The sequence below is a fragment of the Chiloscyllium plagiosum genome, unplaced genomic scaffold, assembly GCF_037043375.1.
Source record: "Chiloscyllium plagiosum isolate Xiang-an unplaced genomic scaffold, Cpla_swu_hap1 HiC_scaffold_2, whole genome shotgun sequence".
Lineage (NCBI taxonomy): Eukaryota > Metazoa > Chordata > Chondrichthyes > Orectolobiformes > Hemiscylliidae > Chiloscyllium > Chiloscyllium plagiosum.
The window spans coordinates 116,444,270-116,471,641 of record NW_028270140.1 but is presented as its reverse complement, the minus strand read 5'-3'; the positions used below and the strand labels follow the sequence as shown (position 1 = coordinate 116,471,641).

At 43.1% G+C, this 27,372-nt stretch overlaps 1 long non-coding RNA gene across 1 annotated transcript in view; it reads left to right on the top strand.

Moving 5' to 3' along the window:
• Nucleotides 1-3,225: 3,225 nt before the first annotated feature.
• LOC148151971 (uncharacterized) overlaps nt 3,226-27,372 on the top strand; it is a 34,067-nt gene continuing 9,920 nt past the window's right edge. The window contains exons 1-2 of the long non-coding RNA XR_015759175.1: nt 3,226-3,310; nt 4,709-4,885. This is a non-coding gene — a long non-coding RNA (uncharacterized LOC148151971). The remainder of the gene's footprint in view (nt 3,311-4,708; nt 4,886-27,372) is intronic.

The window sequence follows — 27,372 nt, the reverse complement described above, 5'->3', positions numbered from 1 at the left end:
GAATTCGTTCTCAAGTTCTCAACCCTCACCAATATAGTTTTAAATACTCTCCACAGCAGTAGCAAATCTCCCCTGTCTGGATATTTATCTCAGTCCTCTTCAGGTGTAGATTGTCCAGTTTGTACCAGGGTCAAGTATAAGAAACACAGCAGGAATGAAATGCCAGGATGCTTCTGTCTCTCAGGTTGGTAAGTGTTGGCACCCTCTACCTCTGAAGCCTCTCAGGTACATGCACCAGAGCAGGATGGTTATAGACTGGCATTTATCCTGAGACATGAAAAACAGCAGGATAGTTATGATGGAGTCTTCAAAATGTGTGAGCCCTGAGACGGTGGTATCACAATTGAAGACCCCACTGGACTAAAACTGATTAAATGAACAATGTGACATACTGAACTGTTACCTGGTGAAGCCTAGATTTGCTTTGTGTTCGCAGAAAGTCTCTGGACTTGCTGTGGTTGCAATATTAGTCATAGAGTTATAGAGATGTACAGCACGGAAACAGACCCTTCGGTCCAACCCATTCATGCCGACCAGAGATCCCAACCCAATCTAGTCCCACCTGCCAGCACCCGGCCCATATCCCTCCAAACTCTTCCTCTTCATATACCCATCCAAATGCCTTTTACATGTTGCAATTGTACCAGCCTCCACCTCTTCCTCTGGCAGCTCGTTCCACACATGCACCGCCCTCTGAGTGAAAATGTTGACCCTTAGGTCTCTTTTATATCTTTCCCCTCTCATCCTAAACCTATGCTATCTAGTTCTGGTCTCCCCCACCCCAGGGAAAAGGCTTTTGTCTATTTACCCTATCCATTCTCCTCGTGATTTTATAAACCTCTATAAGGTCACCCCTCAGCCTCCGACGCTCCAGGGAAAACAGCCTTAGCCCGTTCAGCCTCTCCCTATAGCTCAAATCCTCCAACCCTGACAACATCCTTGTAAATCTTTCTGAACCCTTTCAAATTTCTCAACATCTTTCCGATAGGAAGGAGACCAGAATTGCATGCAATATTCCAAAAGTGGCCTAACCAATGTCCTGTACAGCCGCAACATGACCTCCCAACCCCTGTACTCAATACTCTGACCAATAAAAGAAAGTATACCAAACACCTTCTTCATTATCCTATCTACCTGCGACTCTACTTTCAAGGAGCCATGAACCTGCACTTTGTTCAGCTGGATCTTTGTTCAGCAACATTTTCTGCTGTTCTTCTTCTCTACATCCCTTCAAAATAACCTGCACTGATCATCTTCACTTGACCTTTCTAAGGTGAATGACACTGGGCACCTTTGATATATGGAACATGCTCATGGGAAATGCCACAGCCAACAGACCTGAAAGAAGGACTGATCTTATTAGCAGTGTGTTAGCCAGGTACCAGTCTACCTGTTAGAAAGCCACTGAAATAGAATAAATTTTTTAAAAACCTTCAAAACTAAACATTTTTTTAAAAAAGTCAGACAAATGCTATGTATGAAAAATCATAAATGTCTATTTTTGTAAAATGTCATATAAATTGTGTCAGAACAATGATGAAGTATAAGTAAACTGCATCGCTAAATAAGACAGATCACTTTCACCAATATTTTGAAGACTGAAATGCCTTTCAGTCCCCATTGGCCTCAATGACTTCTAGATTATTGTGAAGTAACTCTGTCAGCATGTCCTGCCTGAAAACATTAGCCTTATTGTAGTTAAAACACTTCACTATTTGCGTGCAATCATTAGCACAGTAAAATCTGGGTCAATGCAGTTCTTCAAATAATGACTGTCCTAAGAATGTCCTGGTCATTCATTATTAAAAGAATAAGTATTAGTTAAGATAGGTACCTTACCTGGTTTCATATCTCTCCAGATTGGACTAAAAATGTGGTTGCAGTTTTCTATGAATATGTAATGTTTAAAAATTGTTTATTTCATACAAATTAGAAACTAAATCAGGTGTTCTATTTCTAATTAGTTGTCAAGCTATAATTTTACAGACAAATGATTTTCCATTTAAATTATATGTGTGTTCTTGAGTTAATGTTACTTTACTGATTTCATAAGAATGTGATAATGTGTGAAAGGGGCTGCCCCTGCTTTTGAGCTGTATCAAAATAAGGACATACTCAGACCACTTGTTGGGGCATGTGGCTGTCCTTATGAGGTTATCGTGCAGCCACAGAACTGTGGAGAAAAAGGCATTAAAGAACTCTTTGAAAAACTCAGGCCAGTGACAACTCTAGAGACCCACCATCACAACAAAAATACAAGAAGACCCTTATAGTCGAGTTAGTGAAGGGACACGGGATGGTTTAGGTTCCTGCCAAACTTACTATTAACCTAGTAATTTCTAAGCTAGGTTGTGAGTTTAGTTACTTGGAGTGTTTGTTTAAAAGTTAAATAAAGTCCTAAAAGCTTATCAGTACTTGATTGTCTACTTTGTCTGCACCCATAGTGATTTAATTTCCGCCTAACCAAGAGAGGGTCATCCAATGGGTTCCTATATAGTCCTCTATGGTGATCCTAGTAATGGCATGGGCCTTGTCATATCAGTACTCAACTAATAACCTGGAACAATGTCACAGGAATTAACAAGAAGCCTACTTTTCTGGCTTAGAGAGAGCAGAATCATAGAATCCTTATAGTGTGGAAGCAGGTCCATCAAGTCCACACTAATGTTCTGAAGACCATCCTGTCCAGATGAATTCCCCTCCCCATTCCTGAAACCCTGCATTGTCCATGGCCAATCCACCTAACCTGCGCACATTTGGGCTGCGGGAGAAAACTGAAGCATCTAGAGGAAACGTAGGCAGACATGGGGAGAACATGTAAACTCCACACAGACAATTGCCCAAGGGTAGAATCAAACTTAGTTCCCTGGTGCTGCAAGATGGCAGTGTTAATCACTGAGCTACATGCCATCCCCACACTTAGTAGTTGAAGGTTCAAAACCATGTTCTGCAACCTCCGAATATGGAAAGTAGTCACCTCGTTTGATCTTCCTGCCTGCAGCTGATGCTAATATTGCACACAGACCACAGAATCTTTGTGAATGGGGTTACGGAGTGGTGGGGGAAGGGGGCACTGGAGCCCCAGCTTGCTCTGCCTTTTTTACCTTCTTCAACCATATCTTCAGTTGACAGCTAAGCTGCATAGCATCTCCAGCTCCTTGTACCTTGTGGTGAGCATCATCAGACCAACCAGATCCAGAGAGGCCACCTCAGTGAGACAGCCCGCAGACCAGAACCAGCATTAGACGAGAGGGGAAGCCAAAATCGATGACTGCAGATCCTGAACATCAGCCACCCCTTAAAGACTGAGGTACAGCCTGTCCTAACCTTACTGAACAGATATCACCAGTTCTTTCAAAATGTTTAAATATAGTGGTCATAACCTGTGGATAGGGTGAAGTGAATCTTTGGAAGTGCATGTTGAAAGTAAATAGCCAATGTAGATTTGAGACTTTATTTAGGCATTTAAGACTGTGTAGTCTTGACAGATTGATAGAGTTTGACAGAGTTTAATTAAATTACAATAGTAGAGTCTAATCGAAATTGTTTTTCCTTGATAAAGCGTTCAACAAAGTTGTGTGAACACTTTCCCGACTCGTGTCCCTTTGTCTACTTCACCGCATATTGCACCTGAGTTAAACAGGGTTACTACAAACCGGTGCATTAGTCAAGGTGCATTTACCCTTCCTTATGCTTTACAACAGCATGACTCAGATCACAGAAAATGTAATTGCCTCCTCTTGACATGGATGATGCCATTAATCAGTGATTCTGTACGGTCAAATAAGTGTAAGCTATGACTCCTATTCTGCTGCTCTGTAACATCACTAGGTCCTGACAGTCGTTTTTAGATTTGATTACATTACAGTGTGGAAACAGGCCCTTCGGCCCAACAAGTCCACACCGACCCACCGAAGCGCAACCCACCCATGCCCCTACATTTACCCCTTACCTAACACTACGGGCAATTAAGCATGGCCAATTCACCTAACGTGCACATCTTTGGACTGTGGGAGGAAACCGGAGCACCCGGAGGAAACCCACGCAGACACGGGGAGAACGTGCAAACTCCACACAGTCAATCGCCTGAGGTGGGAATTGAACCCAGGTCTCAGGCGCTGTGAGGCAGCAGTGCTAACCACTGTGCCACCGTGCCGCCCACTGGTCGTGTAGGAGGAAGGTACTAAACTAGTTTTGCTTTTGCAGGAAATTAATCTGAAACTTTTTGGTGCATCTGGTTGACAAATGTCATTAATATATCCCAAGGCAGCCTGGAAAAGCACCACCATATTCAGAATGAGCATATTTTATATCCAGCAGCAGTGGGGTCAGTACCAGCCGTTAAGGTGAGCTCAATGGCATGTGACATATTCATTGAAGAGCAGCCTTCTGAAGCATTAGGCTGGAGTTAGGAGTGACGTGATCTGTATGAGGTGGAGTGGGTGTATCCTCAGGACAACGTAGCTTCAATGGTGCCCATCAGCTTATTTTTCACCTTGCTTCTCTTGCTCTTGCATAAAACAAATATATGGGTAACATAAAGCCTCATGAGAATACTTGTAAGCTGAGGGCAAATAGAAGATGAACATCATAGGTCGGATGTGAAAAGCAAATAAAGAAATATGTTTCAAAATTAAGGATCATACAGTACATTTTAACAATACCCACAGTAACCAGTTATAACTTACTTTCTCTTCCCACCTTTTAGATATGTAAAAGGTAAGAGAGAAGGAAGAGTATACATTGGATCAATGGAAAATAAGGCTGCAGAAATAGTAATGGGGAATGAAGAAATGGCTGAGGAGCTGAATAGGTACTTTGCATCAGTTTTCATGGCGGAAGACACCAGCAGCAGACCAGAACTTCAAGAGAGTCAAGGACAGAGGTGAGTGTAGTGGCCATCACTAAAGGGAAGGTGCTGGGAAAGCTGGAAGATCTGAAAGTGGATAAATCACCTGAACTGGATAGACTCTACCCCAATGTTTTGAATGGGATAGCTGAGGAGATTTTGGAGGCGTTAATAGTGATCCTTCAGGAACCACTGGAGTCAGGAAGGATCCCAGCGAGCTGGAAAGTGGCTAATGTAACACCCCTGTTTAAGAAGGAAGAGAGGCAGAAGTTGGGAAATTATAGGCTGGTTAGCCTGGCCTTGGTCATTGGTAAGATTTTAGAGTCTATTGTTAAGAATTAGATTGCAGAGTATTTGGAAGTGCATTGTAAAATAGAGCTGAGTCAACAAGGCTTCATCAAGGGGAGCACAATGCCTGACAAATCTGTTAGAATTCTTTGAGAAGTTAACAACCAAGTCAGACAAAGGAGAGTCCATTGATGTGATCCATTTGGATTTCCAGAAGGCCTTTGACAAGGTCATTATAGTAAGCTGCGAAGAAAGATATGTGTTCGGGACAAGGTACTGATATGGATAAAGGTTTGGCTGACTGGCAGAAAGCAAAGAGTGGGAATGTGGTCTTTTTCAAAATGGTAGCCAGTGACAAGTAGAGTTGCACAGGGGTCAGTGTTGAGACCATATTATTCACATTATATATTAACAATTTGGGTGAAGGAACTGGAGGTATTATTGCTAAGTTTGCAGATGACATAAAGATAAATGGAGGGACAGGTAGTGTTAAGGAAGTGGGCAGGTTGCATAAGGACTTAGACAGGTTCAGAGAGTGGGAAAAGTGGCAGATGGAATACAGTGTGGGAAAGTGTTAGGTTATTGATAAGATGAATAGAGATGTAGATTATTTTCTAAATGGGGGAAAGCCTTCAGTAATCTGAAGCACAAAGGTACTTAGGAGTCTTAGTTCAGGATTCTCTCAAAGTTAACGTGCTGTTGAGTTGGCAGTTAAGAAGGCAAATGCAATGTTATTATTCATTTCAAGAGGGCTAGAATACAAAAGCAGAGATGTACTGCTAAGGCTGTATAAGGCTCTGGTCAGACTGCATTTGCAATATTCTGAGCAGTTTTGAGCCCTGTATCTAAGGAAGGTGTTGGTGCTGGAGACCATCAGAGGAGGTTTGCAACAGTGATCCTGGGCATGAAGGGATTGTCATGTGAGGAGCGGTTGAGGACTCTGAGTCTGTACTCAATGAAGTTTAGAAGGATAAGAGGGGAATCTTATTTGATCATACAGAATTCTGAGAGGCCTGGATAGAATGGATGTAGAGAAGATGTTTCCACTAGTAGGAGAGATTCGGGTCTGAGGGCACAGCCTCAGAGTGAAGGGATGATCCTTTAGAACTGAGATGAAGAGGAATTTATTCAGTTAGCCAGACGGTTGCGAATCTGTGGAACTCATTGCTGCAGAAGGCTGTGGAGTTCAAGTCATTGAGTGTAGTTAAGGCAGAGATGGATAGGTTCTTATTAGTAAAGGGATCAAAGGTTACATGGACAAAGCAGGAAAATGGGATTGACAAACATGTTAGCCACGAGTGAATAGTGGATCAGACCCAATGTGCTGAATAACCTAATTCTGCTCTTATACCTTAGGATCTTCTAGTCTAAAGCTGGATTCCCATCTTAAAAGGGTATAATTTGCACAAAACATAAAGAAAGCTGTAGCAATGGAAATGCAAGGTATTATGATTCACTTTAATACACACATCCTTATAAGTACTGCTTAGAAATGACAACAAATATGTGCAAGAATAGCTCAAGACTTGGCCTAACTGGCAAGCTTGATCAGTTGGTAACCAACTGATGTTTTTGAAAAGCACTAGGCGAATGATTCAAGCCTTAGGTAGGATGTTTGAGCTGTAGATGGCAGTGGAGTCCAGTGCTCCTAGATGATGTGTGCTATTTTCAATACAGTATAATGGTCTTAATTTCCACTTGAAATATTACTTCCATTACCAATAATAACAATGAGAAGGGAACATGACTTGTCATTACCTCATCTGAAAATCAACTGTGGATTATATGACTTTGTTGCACTTGAGAAAACAAATTAGCTATCTGAGCGCACTGTAAAACAACTTGGGGTCTTTTTGCAGCATAATAATTATGTGACAAAAGATACAAATAAATAACAATGAATATATGCAATAATGGACAGAATAGCAGCTATTTGCATCATGTAATGGTCAATATATCTCTACATAAATATAAGCAAATTACTGCGGATGCTGGCATCTGAACCCAAAAGAGAAAATGCTGGAAAATCTCAGCAGGTCTGGCAGCATCTGTAAGGAGAGAAAAGAGCTGATGTTTTCAGTCTAACTGACCCTTTGTCAAAGCTGACAAAGTTAGACTCGAAACATCAGCTCTTTTCTCTCCTTATAGTTGCTACCAGACCTGCTGAGAGTTTCCAATACATCTTTACACTTTAAATAAATTGCTTCTGAGCATGGTTTTCACACAAACACCTGGGAGTCCTATCGACATCATCAATCTGATACTCAAAGCATTTTACAACAAAGAACAAAGAAAATTTACAGCCCACGAACAGTATTATTGAGCCGATCCAAATCCACTGTCTAAACCAATCACCCAATTGCTAAGCATCTGTATCCCTCTGCTCCCCACCTACTCATGCATCTGTCCAGACTCATCTTAATGAATCTACCGTGCCTGCCTCTACCACCTCTGCTGGCAACGCATTCCTGGCACCTATCACCCTCTGTGTAAAGTCACATATATCCCCCTTAAACTTTTCACCTCTCACCTTGAAAGCGTGACCTCTCGTTATTGAATCCTTCAACCTGGGAAAAAGCTTAACTCTATCTATAAATGGGGCTTTGTTTAAATTAATTGTTGGATGGCCCAGGGTCTTATACTTAACCCAAGCTCTCCTTATACTAATAGCCAGAACCTTTCATTTTGTGGATCTGATTGTAGAACCCTTATTAAACAAATGAGGGCAGAAAAGCAAAGATAAAACAGAAATTGCTGGGGAAACTTTGGCAGCATCTAAGGAGAGGAAGCAGAATTAGAAGTCAGAAGACCTGAAATGTTAAATCTGTTTATCTCTCCACAGAGGCTGCCAGGCCTGCTGAGTTTTTTTTCTGATTTCCAGCATTTGCAGTTCTATGGTTTTTTGGTTAGGGCAGAAAAAGCTGTCTTCCCTTGGACAAGAAGATACCCAAATAGATGGAAAATCTTCATGCTAAGTGTGTTATGTTCAATGCCACAAGTGTTTCAGTAATGTCACTCACAAAGCAAAGGTGAGAATGCTATCTTACTACCTCATTTCTCTGCTTTATAACTCATAAAAACACTTTGCTCTCCCCAGCAGTCGAAACACTCAGCTCTTGTTGCTGCTCCACCAACATCCTTTCTTCTCCAATTGCCACTCTCTCCTTCCTGTCTGAATCACATATTGCCCTGTTCCTGAGTCCCTCAGAACAGCCATAGATCATATTTTGTTTTTACCAGAAGTACTTCCCCCTGCTGCTACAATCTGCTGATTCACTCTCTCAATGTGCACAAAGTGCAAAAACTAGACAATTATTTCACACTCGCTCTTTTTCACCCCAATAATACAAGAACTACAACCCGAAACATTGGAGAACTGCCCTCCAACCCTGTTCTCAATCACTTGCAGGAGGCATCTCAGGGAGTTTCAGCCATGCTGGACAAGAAACTGTTAATTGCTCATTACTGTTACCTTTCTCTTGACTCACATATACATAGAGTATACAATCTTGTGTCTATGTTACTCCTAATCATCTACTCTGTCTAACTTTTTGTGCCATTTAGATTATTTGCCTTCTTTCTGTAGGTACAATTTAGAACAAAGAACAGCACAGCATGGAAACAGACCCTTCGGCCCACTATGCCTGCACCAACACATGAAGCCTTTCGAAACTAAAAACCTTTTGCCTCTACATGGTCCATGTCACTCTATTTCCTGCCTATTCATGGATCTGTCAAGTTTTTTTTTTAAACATTGCTATTGAATCCAACTCCACCACCTCCTCTGGTAGTACATTCCAGGCACTTACCATCCTCTGTGTAAAAAAACTTGTCTCTCACACCTCCTTTAGACTTACTCCCTTTCACCTGAAGCCTATGTCCCCCAGTAGTTGACATTTCTACTCTGGGAATAAAGACTCCAACTATCCATTCTATCCATACATCTCGTAATTTGGCAAACTTCTCTCAGGTTGCCCATCAGAATCCGACGTTCAAGTGAAAACAAGCCACGTTTGTCCAATCTCTCCTCTTAACTAATACCCTCCAAACCATGCATGTTCCTGGTAAACTGTTCCTGTATCCCCTCCAAAGCCTCCACATATTTCAGGTATTCTGGTGACCAGAGCAGTACTCAATGTTCCAAATGTAGCTGAGCTAAAGTTCCATACCACTGCAACATGACTTGCCAACTTTCATGGGATAAAATGAGGACTGTAGATGCTGGAGAATCAGATTCATCAGAATTCCTGATGAAGGACTTATGCCCGAAACATCGACTCTCCTGCTCCTCGGATGCTGCCTGACCTGTTTTCCTTTTTAGCACCACACTTTTTGTCAATTTTCATAGTCTATGCCCATCCATTGAAGGCAAACATGCCATATGCCTTATAAAAATTAGAAGAACTGCAGATGCTGTAAATCTGAAACAAGAACAGAAATTGCTAGAAAAGCTCAGCTGCATCTGTGAAGAGAAACCAGAGTTAATGTTTCAGGTCCAGTGACTTTTCCTCTCTCAGGAAGTCCGTGTAAACATCGACCACCCTGCCCTCATCAATCATCTTTCTCACTTCCTCCAAACTCAATCAATTTTGTGACCTTCCCACCCAACAAAACGGTACTGCCTTTCGCTAATAAGTTCATATTTTTCCAGATGTGATTAAATCCTATCCCAAAGAACCTTCTGCAATAATTTCCCTACCACTGGCATAATAAGCTAAAGGAAAACACAACCCACGATGAATCTAGGCCTATGCAGATTGCATGAGATACTTTTTGTACCGTAAGTACTATGTAAGAACAAGCTGAACAAGAAGCTTGGACTGAACTTAGCTGGAGAACAGAGATGCTGACTTTAAAAGCTCAACTTCTTGAAAGCATGTTGCTTAAGATCATAAGAAACAAGAAGGACAGTAGACCACTCAGGGCCTCAAGCCTGCTCCGCCATTTTATAAGATTGTGATTAAGTGGCTGAAATATCACTTTCTTGCCTATTCCTCATAGGTCTACACTCCCTGCAGATCAAAATTCTGTTGACCCCAACTTTGATTATATTAAATAACTAACCACCACCAATTCCAAAGATTAGTGATCCTATGAGAGAATAAATTCTTTCTCATCTAATCTTTAGTAGGTTTCATCTTATTTGGAAACTAGGTCTAGGTTCCTCCACTAGGGGAACATCCTATTAGCATCCACCCTCTCAAGACCCCTCAGAACCTTTATCCAAACTTCTTAGACCAGCCCAGTAGACCATTTAGGAGTGAGATGAGGAAACATTTCCTCACTCAGAGGATGGTCAATTTGTGGAATTCACTATCACAGAAGGCTGTGGAGGCTGCGTCACTCGGTATATTCAAAAAAGAGATCAATAAATTTTTAGATATTAAAGCCATCAAAGATTTCGGAGAGGAAGTGGGAATATGGCATTGAGATAAAAGCTCAGCCATGATCATACTGGAAAAGCCGAGTGGCCTAATCCTGCTCCTAGTTTGTATGTAGGGGAGTTGAATCTAACCACACCCATCTTGGCAGGGATGGTTGGTGTTTGCCCTCTTAGCATGGTGCTACCTGTACTGACCTGTACTGATAGCTCAGCTATCTCGACTTTTAATAACCAACTGCTATTGACTGAGTACAAACTTATGATCATTTTAGTCAAGCTACAGGGGGAAAGCTTCACCTCAGTTAAGATTAGATTGGATTGGTGTGGAAACAGGCCCTTCGGCCCAACAAGTCCACACCAACCCGCCGAAGCGCAACCCACCCATACCCCTACATTTACCCCCTACCTAACACTATGGGCAATTTAGCATGGCCAATTCACCTGACCTGCACATCTTTGGACTGTGGGAGGAAACCGGAGCACCCGGAGGAAACCCACGCAGACACGGGGAGAACATGCAAACTCCACACAGTCAGTCGCCTGAGGCGGGAATTGAACCCGGGTCTCTGGCGCTGTGAGGCAGCAGTGCTAAACTGAAGTGCAACTCAAAATGTGTACAAAAACATGACTATCTTCTACCATTCTGTTTCTCATGCAAGCATTTCATTATTCAAACTCTAATCTTGTTTCGTACAAATATAAAACAGCAGTATCCATTCAAGGTCATGGGTAATATTGTTAACCTCTCCTTCATGTACCCAGGACACATTTAATCTTATCCTAGCTGTTGTCGTTCAGTGTCTGGCATCCCTGCTTTTTTAGAACTAACCCTAGAATGGTTTTTATATTGCCTTCTCTTTATACAAGGTTGCTTACATTTCCTGCTGACACATTATTTTTTTTGGAAGTATAAGGTTCATTAATTGAAGTATGCTTATTACAGCATTATGGAAATCTTCAGTTAATCCATGCAATCTAAAATCAAAGTTCACTTTAACACTTTAAACAATCTTAACCACATGCTGTATTTCAAAATAAATTGTAACAAATTTACACCATAATTCTTGAACAGCTTTCATATTTCACCCTTGTCTCCCGTGCTATTTGTTTCGTGTATGATATGATCTGAGACACCATGGTCAATGGCAGGTCATAAGAGTGTGAGAGATTTCTGGTCAACCATGTGAGCAGAAAGTTTAATTCATGTGGCACCTGAGACAATGCTTTTTGGAAATTTAATATACATATATATTACATTACTGGTTCCTTGTAGGCTGCCTGCTTTTTACATCCTCATCCTATTACATTCTGACACCTCTACACAAGCTATACAATATCAACCACTATTGAATGGAGGTGATGGGGTCTTCTGATGTCATCATGTTTTGGGAAGGCCTGACGAATAAAGTAGGCAAAAGTGGGTACTGCAGATGCTGGAGATTAGACTCAAGATTAGAGTGGTGCTGGAAAAGCTCAGCAGGTCAGGCAGCATCCAAGGAGCAGGAAAATCGACGTTTCGGGCAAAAGCCCTTCATCAGAATGAGGCTGGGAGCCTTTGGAGTGGAGAGATAAATGCGAGAGGAGTGGGGCTGGGGAGAAGGTAACTGAGAGTGCTTTAGGTGGGTGGAGATGGGGATGAAGGTGATAGGTCGGAGAGGAGGGTGGAGCAGATAGGTGGGAAGGAAGATTGACAGGTGGGACAGGTTCGTGAGGGTGGTGCTGAACTAGAAGGTTGGAACTGGGGTAAAGTGGGGGCGGTGGGGGTGGTGGGAAATGAGGAAACTGGTGAAGTCCACATTGATGCCCTGGGCTTAAAAGGTTCCGAGGCGGAAGATGAGACATTCTTCCTCCAGGCGTTGGGTGGTGAGGGAGTGGTGGTGGAGGAGGCCCACGGCCTGCATGTCCTTGGCAGAGTGGGAGGGGGAGTTGAAATGTATGGCCACAGAGCGGTGGGTGTGGGTGTCCCGGAGATGTTCTCTGAAGCACTCTGCAAGAAGGCATCCAGTCTCCCCAATGTAGAGGAGACCGCATCGGGAGCAACGGATACAGTAAATGACACGTGTAGAAGTGCAGGTGAAACGTTGATGGGTGTGGAAGGCTCCTTTGGGGCCTTGGACGGAGGTGAGGGGGGGAGGTGTGGGCGCAGGTTTTGCAATTTCTGTGGTGGCAGGGAAAGGCGCCGGGAGGGGAGACTGGATTGTTGGGGGGGGCGTGGACTTGACCAGGTAATCGCAGAGGGAACAGTCTTTGTGGAAAGCGGATAGGGGGTCGGATGGAAATGTCGGCGGATGATGCGATTTATGCAGAGGTTGGTGGAGTGGAAAGTGATGACCAGGGGGGTTCTGTCCTTGTTGCGGTTGGAAGGGGTGGGTTTTGAGGGCGGAGGGGCGGGATGTGGATGAGATGCGTCGGAGGGCATCTTCAACCACGTGGGAAAGGAAATTGTGATCTCTAAAGAAGGAGGCCATCTGGTGTGTTCTGTGGTGGAACTGGTCCTTCTGGGAGCAGATATGGCGGAGGCGGAGGAATTGGGAATATGGGATGGCATTTTTGCAGGAGGTGTAATCCAGGTAGCTGTGGGAGTCGGTGGGTTTGTAAAAAAATGTCAGTGTTGAGTCTGTCATTGTTGATGGAGATGGAAAGGTCCAGGAAGGGGAAGGAGGTGTCAGAGATGGTCCAGGTGAATTTAAGGTCAGGGTGGAATGTGTTGGTGAAGTTGATGAATTGTTCAACCTCTTCGTGGGAACATGAGGTGGCGCCGATGCTGTCATCAACGTAGCAGAGGAAGAGGTAGGGAGTGGTGCCAATGTAACTCCCGGAGATGGACTGCTCTACGTAGCCGACGAAGAGACAGGCATAGTTTGGGCCCATCGGGTGCCCATGGCTACCCCTTTCATCTGGAGGAAGTGGGAGGATTCAAAGGAGAAATTGTTAAGGGATAGGACCAATTCAGCCAAACGAGTAAGAGTGTCAGTGGAAGGATACTGGTGGGGACTTCAGGAGAGGAAGAAATGGAAAGCTTGGAGTCCCTGGTCATGGCGGATGGAGATGTAGAAGGACTGGATGTCCATGGTGAAGATGAGGCATTGGGAGCCGGGGAAACTGAAGTCTTGTAGGAGGTGGAGGGCGTGGGTGGTGTCCTGAACATATGTGGGGAGTGCCTGGACCAGGGGGGAATAGGACAGTATCGAGATAGGTGGAGATGAATTCAGTGGGGCAGGACCAGGCTGAGACAATGGGTCGGCCAGGGTGGTCAGACTTGTGGATCTTGGGAAGGAGGTAGAATCGGGCGGTGTGGGATTCCCAAACTATGAGGTTGGAAGCTCTGGGTGGGAGATCCCTTGAGGTGATGAGATTGTGTATGGTCTGGGAGCTGATGGTTTGTGATGGAGGATGGTGAGGTCATGGTCGAGGTATCTTCAAGTTGGAGCCTGGCTTCAGCAGTGTAGAGGTCAGTGCGCCAAATACCACTGCATCCCTCTTGTCTGGGGGTTTGGTGGTGAGGTTGGGGTTGGCGCATTGTGAGGGTGAGAGGTTGGAGTGGGGAGTAGGGTAGACAGGTTGAGGTGATTAATATCTCAGCGGCAGTTGAAAATAAAGAGGTCGAAGGCAGGTAATAGACAGGCACGGGGTGTCCACGTGGATGGGGAGTGTTGGAGGTCACGTTGTGAGGGTGAGAGGTTGGAGTAGGTATCAAGGAATTCAATACACATCGTGACATTGAACACTTCTTCCACCACCTCCACCTCTGAGCTTACTTTTCTCATGAAGACTCCCGCCCACCCTCCGAGGACGCCTTTGCCCGCCTCCAATACACCCTATCCACCTGGACACCCCATGCCAGTGTGTTACCTGCCCTCAAATTCTTTATTTCCAATTACCGCCGAGACATTGACCACCTCAGCCTATCTACACCCCTCCCCCACTCTAACCTCTCACCCACACAACACCCAGCCCTCCACTTCCTCTGCTCCAACCCCAACCTCACCATCAAACCAGTCGATAAAGGGGGTGCAGTGATAGTTTGGCACACTGATCTCTACACCACTGAAGCCAGACACCAACTTGAAGACACCTCCTCCTACCACCCCCTTGACCATGAACCCACCCCCATCACCAAACCATCATCTCCCAGACCATACGGAACCTCATCACCTCAGGAGATCTCCCACCCACAGCTTCCAACCTCATAGTTCAGGAAACCCGCACCACCTGATTCTACCTCCTACCCAAGATCCACAAGCCTGACCACTACGGCCAACCCATTGTCTCAGCCTGCTCCTGCTCCACCGAATTCATCTCCACCTACCTCAATATTGTCCTAATCCCCCGGTCCAGGCACTCCCCACATATGTTCGAGACACCACCCACGCCCTCCACTTCCTCCAAGACTTCCGTTTCACCGGCCCCCAATGCCTCATCTTCACCATGGACATCCAATCTCTCTACACCTCCATCCGCGATGACCAGGGCCTCTGCTGCATCTGCTCCCAGGAGGACCAGTTCCACCACAGAACACACCAGATGGCCTCCTTCTTTAAAGACTGCAATTTCCCCTCTCACGTGGTTGAAGATGTCCCGCACCCCCGCCTCAGACCCCACCCCTCCAACCGTAACAGAGACAGAACCCCCCCCCGGTCGTCACCTTCCACACCACCAACCTCCACATAAATCGTCGACATTTCCACCACCTCCAAACAGATCCCACCATCAGCGATATATTTCCCTCCCCACCTCTATCCGCTTTCCGCAAAGACTGTTCCTCCGTGACTACCTGGTCAGGTCCAAGCCCCCCAACAACCCACCCTCCCGCCCTGGCATCCTCCCCTGCCACCACAGGAATCAGAAAACCTGCGCCCACACCTCCCCCCTCACCTCCGTCCAAGGCCCCAAAGAAGCCTTCCACATCTATCGAAGTTTCACCTGCATTTCCACACATGTCATTTACTGTATCCATTGCTCCTGATGCGGTCTTCTCTGCATTGGGGAGACTGGACGCCTTCTCGCAGAGCGCTTCAAAGAGCATCTCCGGGACACCCGCACCAATCAAGCCCACCGCCCAGTGGCCGAACATTTCAACTCCCCCTCCCACTCTGCCAAGAACATGCAGGTCCTGGGCCTCCTCCACCACCGCTCCCTCACCACCCGATCCCTGGAGGAAGAACTCTTCAACCCATTAGTATCTATATGGACTTCACTAGTTTCCCAGTTCTAACCTTCAAGCTCAGCACCACCCTCATGACCTGTCCTACTTGTCAATCTTCCTTCCCACCTATCCACTCCACCCTTCTCTCCGACCTATCACCTTCACCATCACCTCCATCCACCTATTGCACTCTCAGCTACCTTCTCCCCAGCCCCACCACCTCCCATTTATCTCTCTACCCCCAAGGCCCCCCCAAGACTTTTGCCCGAAACGTTGATTTTCCTGCTCCTTGGATGCTGCCTGACCTGCTGTGCTTTTCCAGCACCTCTCTAATCCTGATGAATTAAGTGTCAATCAGGCACTTAACTAGACAGCACTGAACCTTCTTCTGGATTAAGGACCCAAGGGAAGAATTCCTGCTGTCAGGAGCTACAAGCAAATCAGAGGTCTCCAAGCCACACCCACCTGAGGTTTACAATTGCAGAATCACACCATAGAGATCACGAGGGAGGCGGAGGGCACGTGTATGTCTTCCTCCTGGGAAACCCTTCCTGATGTTGGATCCCTTGATTAGAAAATCAGTGTCAAGGCAACCCTGGAAGGATATTTGGTACGTCAACTGCCCACTGTTGGCCTAATACAGCAGTGGTGGGAGAAGGTACTTTGTTCATTAATTACTCAATAAATTTTCCTTCACATAAGGTCAGGTGTGAGGGTGTTCACTGATAATTGTACAGTGCTCAACATCACATTTCAAACTTGCAACTTCTACTCTTGTAATACAGCAGGTTCATATGAACCCCACCACCTGTAAGCTCCTTTCCAAGCCACTTAGCATCCTGACTTGGAAATATATCAACTTTCTTTCACTGTCACTGGGTCATAACTGTTGGAATTCCCTTTCTAACAGCATTGTAGGTGTAGCTACAGCATACACTCAGTATCTGTTCAAGAAGGCAGATCATGACCACCTTCTCAAGGGCAGGTTGAATCGGCAATAAAAGCTGCTCTAGCCAGCGAAGCCTACATCCCGTGAACAAATTAAAAATGTAAACTGCACAGATGGAGGCCGCTAAGGAGTGAATGTGAACACCTAGGGTACAATATATTTGTCAGGCGTTGGGGAAAATCTTAGTACCATCAGGAAATATATCAAGATTAATACATGCTGCTATTATGTGAAAGTATAACCTTTCATATGAGGTATAAATCTGATGTAAATGTTCTACTGCTACAGTCAACATGGTTTCGTCATGTCTCACAAACCTCATTGAGTTTTTTGAGAAGGTGACCAAGCATGTAGATGAGGGTAGGGCAGTTGACGTAGTGTACATGGACTTCAGTAAAGCCTTTGATGAGGTTCCACATAGTAGGCTGTTGGAGAAAATGCAGAGGCCTGGGATTGAGCGTGATTTAGCAGTTTGGATTAGAAATTGGCTTTCTGTAAGAAGGCAACAAGTGGTGTTTGATGGAAAATATTCAGCCTGGAGTCCGGTTATAGTGGTGTGCCACAAGGATTTGTTTTGGGACCAATGCTGTTTGTCATTTTTATAAATGACTTAGAAGCAGGCACAGATGGATGAGTTAGTAAGTTTGCAGATGACACTAAAGTTGGTGGAGTGGTGGACAGTGTAGAAGAATGTTGCAGGTTGCAGGGGGACTTGGATAAACTGCAGAATTGAGCTGAGAGGTGGCAAATGGAGTTCAATGCAGCTAAATGTGATGTGATTCACTTTGGCAAGAATAACAGGAAGGCAGAGTACTGGGTCAATGGAAAGATTCTTGGTAGTGTGGATGTGCAGAGGGATCTTGGAGTCCACGTACATCGATCCCTGAAAGTTGCCACCCAGGTGGATAGTGCTGTTAAGAAGACATTTGGTGTATTAGGTTTTATTGAAAGAGGGATTGAGTTCTGGAGCCACAATGTCATGCTGCAACTATACAAAATGCTAGTGCGGCCACATTTGGAATATTGTGTACAGTTCTGGTCATCCCATTATGGGAAGGATGTGGAAGCATTGGAAAAGGTGCAGATGAAATTTACCAGGATGTTGCCTGGTCTGGAGGGAAGGTCTTATGAAGAAAGGCTGAGGGACTTGGGTCTGTTTTTATTGGAAAGAAGAAGGTAAAGAGGGGATTTGATAGAGACATACAAGATGATCAGATGATTAGATAGGGTAGACAGTGAAAGTCTTTTTCCTAGGATGATGGCGTCAGCTTGTAGCTAACTCAGCCACATTAGAGAGATTTAAACAATCCTTGGATAAGCACAAGGATGATGATGGGATAGTGTAGGGGGGTGAGCTTAGAATACTTCACAAGTCGCCGCAACATCGAGAGCTGAAGGGCCTGTTCTGCGCTGTATTCTTCTATGTTCTATTGTTTAGAGTCAAGCAGAAAACAGATAAACAGCAGTCGCTGTCTTTTGCAAACATTTCTTCATTGTTTGTTTCATCAAAGACATTACAGTGAAAAATTGTCCATATATGTATGTTCATTCACAGGATGTGGATGTCACTAATTAAGTATTTATTACTCACCCTTATTTCTCAGAGGGCAGTTAAGAGTTAACCACATTGCTGTGTATCTCGAGTCATATGTATGCCAGACCAGGGAAGGCCAACAGTATAATAAAGGACATTAGTGAAGCAGATGGATTTTTCCTGATAACTGAAATGGTTTCATGATCATTATTAGACTCTTAAATCCAGATTTTTATCAAATTTAAATTCCACCATCCGCCATTACAGGATTGGAACCTGGGTCCACAGAACATTACCTGAGTCTCTGGATTAACGAACTAGCAATAATACCACTAGGTCATTGCTCCCCTGAAACCTGCCTCCGTTATTTGAAATGTAACCAGTGCATCAACCTCATACTGACTACGCATTAGAAGGAGTTCTGAGTGCAACCACGGTTAATCTTGGCTGTATATATCTGCCAGTTTCCAAAAATCATACCTTCAGGGCATTTCTTAAAACAAACCTGTACTTTTTAAAGTATTCTGAAGAAGAGTCACTGGACTCAAAACGTTAGCTCCGCTTTCTCTCCACTGACGCTGCCAAACCTGCTGAGTTTCTTCAGTAATTTTTGATTTTGCTTCTTCAATGCTCAGCAGCATTTGCAAATGCTCAGGTACTGAAGCAGTCCGTGCTCAAATACAAACAGACCTGCACAATATCCAGGCTCAGGCTGATAAGAGGCAAGTGACATTCACACGATACAAATGCCAGGCAATGACCACCTCCCATCGTTTCAAGAGAATCCGATGGGACTAAATTGGATAGTTACTCACCGAGTTCACAGGACACAATTTTCTTTTATTTGTTCACATGATGTGAGTGTCACTGACTGGGCCAGCATTTATTGCCTTGTGGATGATATCCCAAACTGCAAATGCATTTTATGTTTTTTTCCTTTAAACAATAAACACGTACAGGGGTTAAAAAGTCAGTTTTAGTTCGGAGACTGAATGCTCTCATATGTATCAGGCTGGTTTTGAGCATTGAAATGCTGTGAAGCTCATCGTCAAAGAATCCTCCACTAGTTCCTTCTGTATCACTTGGAAAGACGGTCTCTCATTCCAAATGCTGGGAGCCAGTTAATAATGGATTTTGGAGAAAGGAACTTCAAGCAGCCTACAAAGCAAATTATCTCAAAAGCTAACTGTTCAGTGCTGATGTCAATGCTAGCAGTAACCTTTACTGCAACAGCTGCAATGTTCAATTATCAGGTTTTCACTCACAATTCAGAGACTGATCCGTATAAAACTGTTATCTTATTGGACTCACCTTTCATTTCACATCAATGTGTATATTGGTTATCTCATTAATTCTTTTATTTTTGTTCCTTTTTGTTCACTAGATTGATTCCAGACATGAGGGTCAAGATTAGAGTGGAAAAAGTGAGGTCTGCAGATGCTGGAGATCAGAGCTCTGAAAATGTGTTGCTGGAAAAGCGCAGCAGGTCAGGCAGCATCCAGGGAACAGGAGAATCGACGTTTCGGGCATAAGCCCTTCTTCAGAGTGGTGCTGGAAAAGCACAGCAGGTCAGGTAGGCCTTTCCTGATGAAGGGCTTTTGCCTGAAGTATCGATTTTCCTGCTCCTCGGATGCTGCCTGACCTGCTGTGATTTTCTAGCACCACTCTAATCTTGACTCGAGTCTCTAGCATCTGCAGTACAAACTTCTGTCTCCAGACATGAGGTATGAAGAGAGATTGAGCAGTTTAGGCCTACAGTCCCTGGAGTTTAGAAGAATGAGAGGAGATCTAACTGGAGCATTTAAGATGCGAAGGGGGTTTGACAAAATAGACACATAATGTGGGGCAATCTGGAGTGCGAGTTTTAGGATTGGGGGTAGCAAATTTAAAACAGAGATGATGAGAAATGACATTGTCGTGAATCTGTGGAATTCCTTACCCTAGGACGCAGAGGGACGTTGAGTAAATTTAAGGAGGAGATAAACAGATTTTTGATCAGTAAAGGGTTAAAGGGTCATATAGAGTGGACAGGAAAGTGGAGTTAAGGCCAAGGTGAGACCAGCCATGATTGTACTGAATTGCCCACTCCAGCCTCTGTTCTTATGTTCTTTCAAAGCATCAGTTATTTGGGTCTGGAAAAAGTTATCCACAGAGAAGGGATTCCTTTAAAATTAATCTTGTTGCAACCAACTGAGTGGGAAGGTGAATAGTAAAGGAGTGCTAGTTCATAACTCCTCACCAGGGAATGTAATTGTTTAGGGAATCTCACTAGGGTCTATTCGAAAGAAGGCATGTGATCATAAGACAGTGGGCAGAATCTTCCCACTCCTGTGGAAGTTGGATTGAAGGCAGTGCCAACAGAAAGATTAGATAGGAGACATTGGCATTAACCCACCCACTCTCTTATGATCATTTACCTTGTTTTGACTAGATTCCAGTGAGATTCCCCAATGTATTGTGGCAAGTAGTCAGTAATTACCAATTAATGTAGTAATTAGAAGAACTGAGAGACTTTTCCAGCTTCTTCCCAGTATTGGGGCGCATTTCTGCTGATCAGATGACCCAGCAGCTCCATGGGTTAGGTGGTAATCAAAACTTCATACCCCCAATTTCAGAACCACAGCTAAAAAGTCTGCAACCATAGCCCAAAGCAATCCACTGAAGAGGCTTCCTTCCACACCAATAGTCCTGCCATCTTCAGACTCTACTTTTGAAATTTTATGATGTATAAGCCTTTCTATTTTAAAACATTCACTCAGGCTTTTCCAACATCTTGACCCATGCATTACAAGAGAACGAATTGATGACTCACTCAAAAGATTGTTGGAAAATGAAGCTATAGTTCATATAGATCCAATACGAGCCCAGATTTACAATGAATACAAAATATGATTACAGATTAACATGTTTTGAAAGAAGTGACTGTAAGACAGCAGCAGAAGTAGGCCATTCAGCCCAGCAGGTCTGCTCCATCATTTAATGAGAACATGGTTGATCTCATCATTCGTAATTTTACTCTTCTGCCATTTCCCCATGACCCTTCACTTACTGAGTAAAAGCCTATCTCAGGATTGAATATATTGAATGATCCAGTCTCAACAGCCCTCTGTGGTAAAGAATTCTGAGAGAATAAATTTCTCCTCATCTCTGTCATAAATGTGCAACCCCTTATTTTGAAATTATGCTCTCTGGTCCTAGACTCTCCCACAAGGGGACAGCAATCTTTCTACATCTACCCTGTCAAGTCCTTGAAGATGCTTCTATGTTTCAATAAGGTACCTCCCATTTTTCCATATTCTATTGAGTACAGGCCCAATCTACTTAACTTCTCCTCATAAGACACTCCCCATATCCCAGGAATCAGGTTAGTGTACCTTCTCTGGTCTGTCTCCAATGCCGATATATTATTGCTTAAGTAAGGGGGCCAAAACAATTCACAATATTCCAACTGTGGTCTGCCTTGTATAGAATTAACAAAACCTCTCGACTTTTATCCTGAATACTCTTTGAAATAAAGGCCAACATTCTGTTTGCTTTCTCTATTACACACTGAACGTAGATGCTAACTTTTTGTGATTCATGGATGAGGACTCCCAAATCCATCTGTCCTGTAGCTTTCTGCAGTCTTTCTCCATTTAAATAATATTCGGCTTTTCTATTCTTCTGTCAAAGTACATGATCTCCCATTTCCCCTCATTATATTCCATCTGCTAAGTCCTTCCTCACTCAAGTAACATATCTATATCACTTTGCAGACACTTGTGTCTTCCCACCTACTTTTGTGTCACTCGCAAACTTGCTACATTATGTTTACCTTCCTCATCCAAGTCATTAATATGTCTTGCTCATTGTGACCCCAGCACTGATTCCTGTGGCATAGCACTAGTAACAGATTGCAATCTTGAAAATCCATCCTCCTTATCCCAATGCTGTCTTCTTTTGGTTCATAAATCTTCTATCCATGCTAATATACTACCTCCAATATCACCACTACTCATTGGAATATAGAGTTCCCTAATTTACCCGAAAAACATGAACCAGGTTTCTGTACTTAATAAGTACAACTATTTATTATTAATAAACAAACTCTCACTACTGGTATGAAATGTCAAAATATAACTCTGGTCTCCTTATAAAATTCTCCTTACACACAGACAGATAGACACAAAAAGCACTGGTCTTTTGGGTGAATGGAAAAACTGGGAAGGTAGTTCTCTCTCTGGTGGTCTCTGTTTACAGTTTTCACAGGAATGATCCTTTTTGCTTGTCAAGAATTGCTAATCTTCATTCTCTCTTCTCCAGGCAGGAGGTACGAAATGACTGGTTCACAACTTTTAAATCTCAGACTTAAATCCATGACTTACAGAGATTGGTGAGGGAAAATAGACTGGCTTTCTTCAGGCTTCAGGTATTTTTTTGTTGCAGAGAGAGAGAGAGAGACACCACCTTCCCTTTCAGAGTACAAAGGCTTCTGTCCATATCATTTACACCCACAAGGTATTCAACTACCTAGGAACCAATTCCATAATTGTTGGTAAGCTTTGTTCACATTCTCTGATGACAGTTCATCTGCAAAAAATCTCCCACCAGTGGTTGAACAAGCAACAGTATAAACACCACTTACATCAAAAATTAGTACCTTGCTTTTAAAAAGTGCAGCAGTTGATTCTACAATGCTCGATTTTTAAAACAATCCTTTTTGCATTTCAATCCACAGTCAAAAATATAGAAAGGTAAAAAGCAGTTTTTAACATTACAACTACTTCTTATACTCAATATTAATGTCAAATTCCTTTCTTAAAAGCCTTGATGATATTAGTGTGTGGCTTTTTTAAAAAGATGCATCCTGACAGATTGTTTTTTGCTGAATTCTGATCTAAAATCTTGTTCACGTGTTGCTCGTAGTGAAATAAATTATTGCCTCAAATATTGTTTGTTGCACTTTAAATGATTTCAAATGATGTTGCTAATGTTGCATGTAATCTTTCATGGCACTCTCAAAGCTAGAGTTAACAAGTATAAAGAGATGTATGTCGATCCTTCCTCTTCATGGCTTCTTCAGCATCCATATTGCTGGTGCTGTGCTCCTATTCTGTAAACAATTTGAAGTCAAGGTATTCGGAGAGCACCAGAAAACTAACATAATTTTTACTTGGTGGACTTGAATAGACTGATAATCATAACTGGGCACCTTCATAATCCTGATACCCGACAAAAAGGGCAGAAAATTCAGGTGAGTCCCTATTTTGCAAAGTACTCCCCCTAGAATTTCCTTTCTCTTAATTATGAACATAGTTCGCATTTACAAAGCCATGATATGGAGGACCCAGTGTTGGACTGGGGTGGAAAAAGCTAAAAACCACACAACACCAGGTTATAGTCCAACAGGTTTATTTGGAAGCACTAGCTTTCAGAGCGCTGCTCCTTCATCAGGTGGTTGTGAAGCCGGATCATAAGAGTCAGAATCTTTTTGCGATAAATTCTGTATCTTCTGGTCCTGCTTCATAACTACCTGATGAAGGAGCAGCGCTCCGAAAGTTAGTGCTTCCAAATAAACCTGTTGGACTATAACTTGGTGTTATGTGATTTTTAACCTTATTTACAATGTGAGCACAAGGAGGTAATTTGAAATGCAGTAAATAGCTTGTATTTTTAATTCCTCTACTATTGACTATAGGTGCAATTAAATCTCCCAGTATACCAATAATAAAATTGAGCTTTGTATTATTTAGCGATGAGTACCTATACTCTCAGCACTCGTGAAAACAATGTTCAACAAGGAACTCAGGGATTTTTGAAATGTAGACTTGATTTTTTACTATGCTCTACAGCAATGGAAATTACGTTGCAGTGTTTTCTGTTAATTTGAGAAATGTAGCTTTTCCTAACTAATTGAAGTGCAGCCCATGTAATTACCACTGATTATTCTGTGTTTGCAGCAAAGCTTCCTTGTTATTCAAACCTTGTTCAGCTTTTGACAAGAATATTTCCCCAGCTACCTCATTGAAATGGAGAGTAATTGACACAAACTGTGAAGGAAATAACATAACATTTCTGTTCCTTTTATTAATGCAATGTGAGCATAACCTGTTTTTCTGGGAAAATAATGTTTTCAATCAGCACTGGGTTAAATTGGAGGAATGTCTGATTCATTTGTTTGAATATAGAATTATTTCCACCCTGGTCAAACATTGGAAGGTTCTACGTTTGTATGCAAATATAGCACTTTTTTGACGCAAATGATCTTTTCTCTTCATAATGTCAAAAATGTGCAGAGTATAAATGGAGAATTTCATTGAATGATGAAATCAGTGATGCATGTTGAGATCAATAATTATCTATGAGATCAATCATATAAAGTGAGATTGATAATGTGCAGTGTGTTTAGTGTTGTACAGTGAGATGAGCAGTGGACAGAGAGATTAGTAATGTACAGTAAGATTGATTTTGTACTGTGAGATCAGTGTTTCTGGTGAGATTGGTGTTATATGGTAGGATCGATGTTTTACAATGAGAACAGTGTTGTTTTGTGAGATTAATGTTATTTGGTGAGGTTAGTGCTGTATGGTGAAATTGGGATTGTACAGTGAGATCAGTGTTGTACAGTGTGAGCAAAGTTGTACAGTGAGGTTGTATTGTACAGTGAGATCAATGTAATATAGGAGATCAGTGATGTGCAATGAGATTGTTGTTGTACAATGAGATTAGTATGGTACTGCAAGACTGATGTTGTATTGTCAGATCATGTTGTATATCATCATTGGTGATGAATAGTGAGATTGGTGACGTAGAGTGAGATCAGTTTTGTATGGTGTGACTGGTGATGTAATGCCTGGCCAATGGGACTGCTGCAAAAAGGGTGACTTCAAAGTGCGAGAGTACAAAATGATGAAAGTTAACTGCATTTATGATGTTCACAGCATTTTATCTACTTGGGTCTTATCTAAAGGCCCGTCGATTAGATTAGATTCGATTACTTACAGTATGGAAACAGGCCCTTCAGCCCAACAAGTCCACACCAACCCTCCGAAGAGCAACCCATTCCCCTACATTTACCCCTTCACCTAACACTACAGGCAATTTAGCATGGCCAATTCACCTAACCTGCACATCTTTGGACTGTGGGAGGAAACCAGAGCACCAGGAGGAAACCCACGCAGACACAGGGAGAATGTGCAGACTCCACACAGACAGTTGCCCGAGGCAGGAATTGAACCCGGTCCCTAGCACTGTGAGGTAGCAGTGCTAACCACTGTGCCACCATGCCGTCCTAAGCTTGCAGTCTGTCAAGATGGCACACATTGGTGACAGACTCTCTTCTGAAGGGAGCACAGCTAAAATACTTCACATCAGACGTGTCCAAACAATTATCTAAGCAGAGCACTATGGGTGGATCCTTGCTTCCAAAGTCAGAAGGGCAATTGGCATGTCCAATGGAATAACCATAGCTGCAGTTGATATCAACAACTGAAACAACAAGAATGTAGTTAAGCAGCAACAGAAATTATCACACTAACAAAAATGCAACATTTGCAATGGAGCAAGAGAGAAACAGAAGGATATTGTCAACTTGAAAAGAACAGGCAACAGTAATTTTAAGCATTGCTGTTTCTCACTAAGCAGTACAGAAGCCTAACATTGTCTGTTTTAGATTGGCATTTGGACGGCACAGAGGCTCAGTAATTAGCATTGTTGCATCACAGCACCAGGGACCAGGTTCAATTCCACCCTCAGGTAACTGTCTGCATGGAACTTGTACACTCTCCCCATGTCTGTCAGGGTTTCCTCACATAGTCTTAGGGTGTGCACATTAGGTGGAATGGTCATGCTAAATTGCCCATAGTGTTCAAGGATGTGCTGGCTAAGTGGGTTAGACATGGGGAATGCAAGCTTACAGGGTAGTGAAGTAGGTCTGGGTGGGATGCTCATCAGAAGGTCAGTATGAATTTGATGGGCTGAATGGCCTGCTTCCACACTATAAGAATTCTGTGATTCGGCCAATTTGTGGACACAAAAATGAAGTCTGCATACATGTTAAACACTTCTCAGTGAATGAAAATACCATTTCTCCTGAGAATTCAGGGGTTTATTACCAAGGGTATCTAGCTGTCAAATTTTGCTCACATATGTCAGCCAGACAACACTTTCCAAGTAGAACAAGAATTATTCACCTGATCTTATTTGTACCCCTTAAACTATTATATCTCGTGTCATACCCCTCAATAGGTTTGTTTCCTTTCTTTGTTTATAGAATCTGTGTGTCACAAGCTAGACCAATATTTATTGCCCATCACTAATTGTCCTGGAATGTGTGATGGTGAGTTGCCTTCATGAACTGCTGTAGTCATTGGGATGTAGATGTTAAAGAGGGAGTCCCAGGAATTTAATCCAGACATGCTGAAGGGACAGTGATATCATTCCAAGTCAGGAAGGTGTGTCATCTGGAGGAAACCATCTGACTGGCTGTGTTCCCAAGTCATTGTCCTCATTCTTAGTGGCAGAGATGGTAGATTTGTTATGTGCTAATGAAGAAGTTTTAGCAAGTTATTGAAATGCATATTTTATATTCTGATGCCACTGTGCCCCAGAGAGAAGGGAGTGAATGTTTGAGATTGTGGATAAGGTGCTATTCCAGAGGGCTATTTTGACGGACATTACTAAGCTTCAGAAGTGTGGTTGGAGCTGCCAGGCAAGTTGGGAATGCACCATCACACTTCTAACTTATGTCTTGCACTTGATGGACAGCTTTGGCGTATCAGAAGGGGGGCCACTCACCACAGAATTCCCAGAATCTAATCTGCTCTTGCAGCCACAGTATTTATATGGTAACCGCAGTCCCCAGGATGTTGATGGTATGGGTTCAGTATTGGTAATACCATCGAATATCAAAGGCAAATGGTCAGATTTTCTCTTTTTGGAAATGATCATTGCTTGGCACTCGTGTGTTAAGTTATCAAAACAGACAAATTAAACCAAGGCCAACTATTGCCTGCTAACACTGAGGAGAGTGAAGCCAATGTGAAGTGTTAACAGCTTATGAGGACATGAGAACAGTAATAGCTTTTATTGAAAGAAGTGAGCCATTTAGATTAGAAAAATTACTATAATAGCAAGCACCATAACCTCATTAGAAGGCTCTTTGACCACCCAGTTCATTATTATGCTCACAGAGGAGAATGGCACGCCTCTGCAAATCCCAGGAGGATATCATTTCTACATTAAG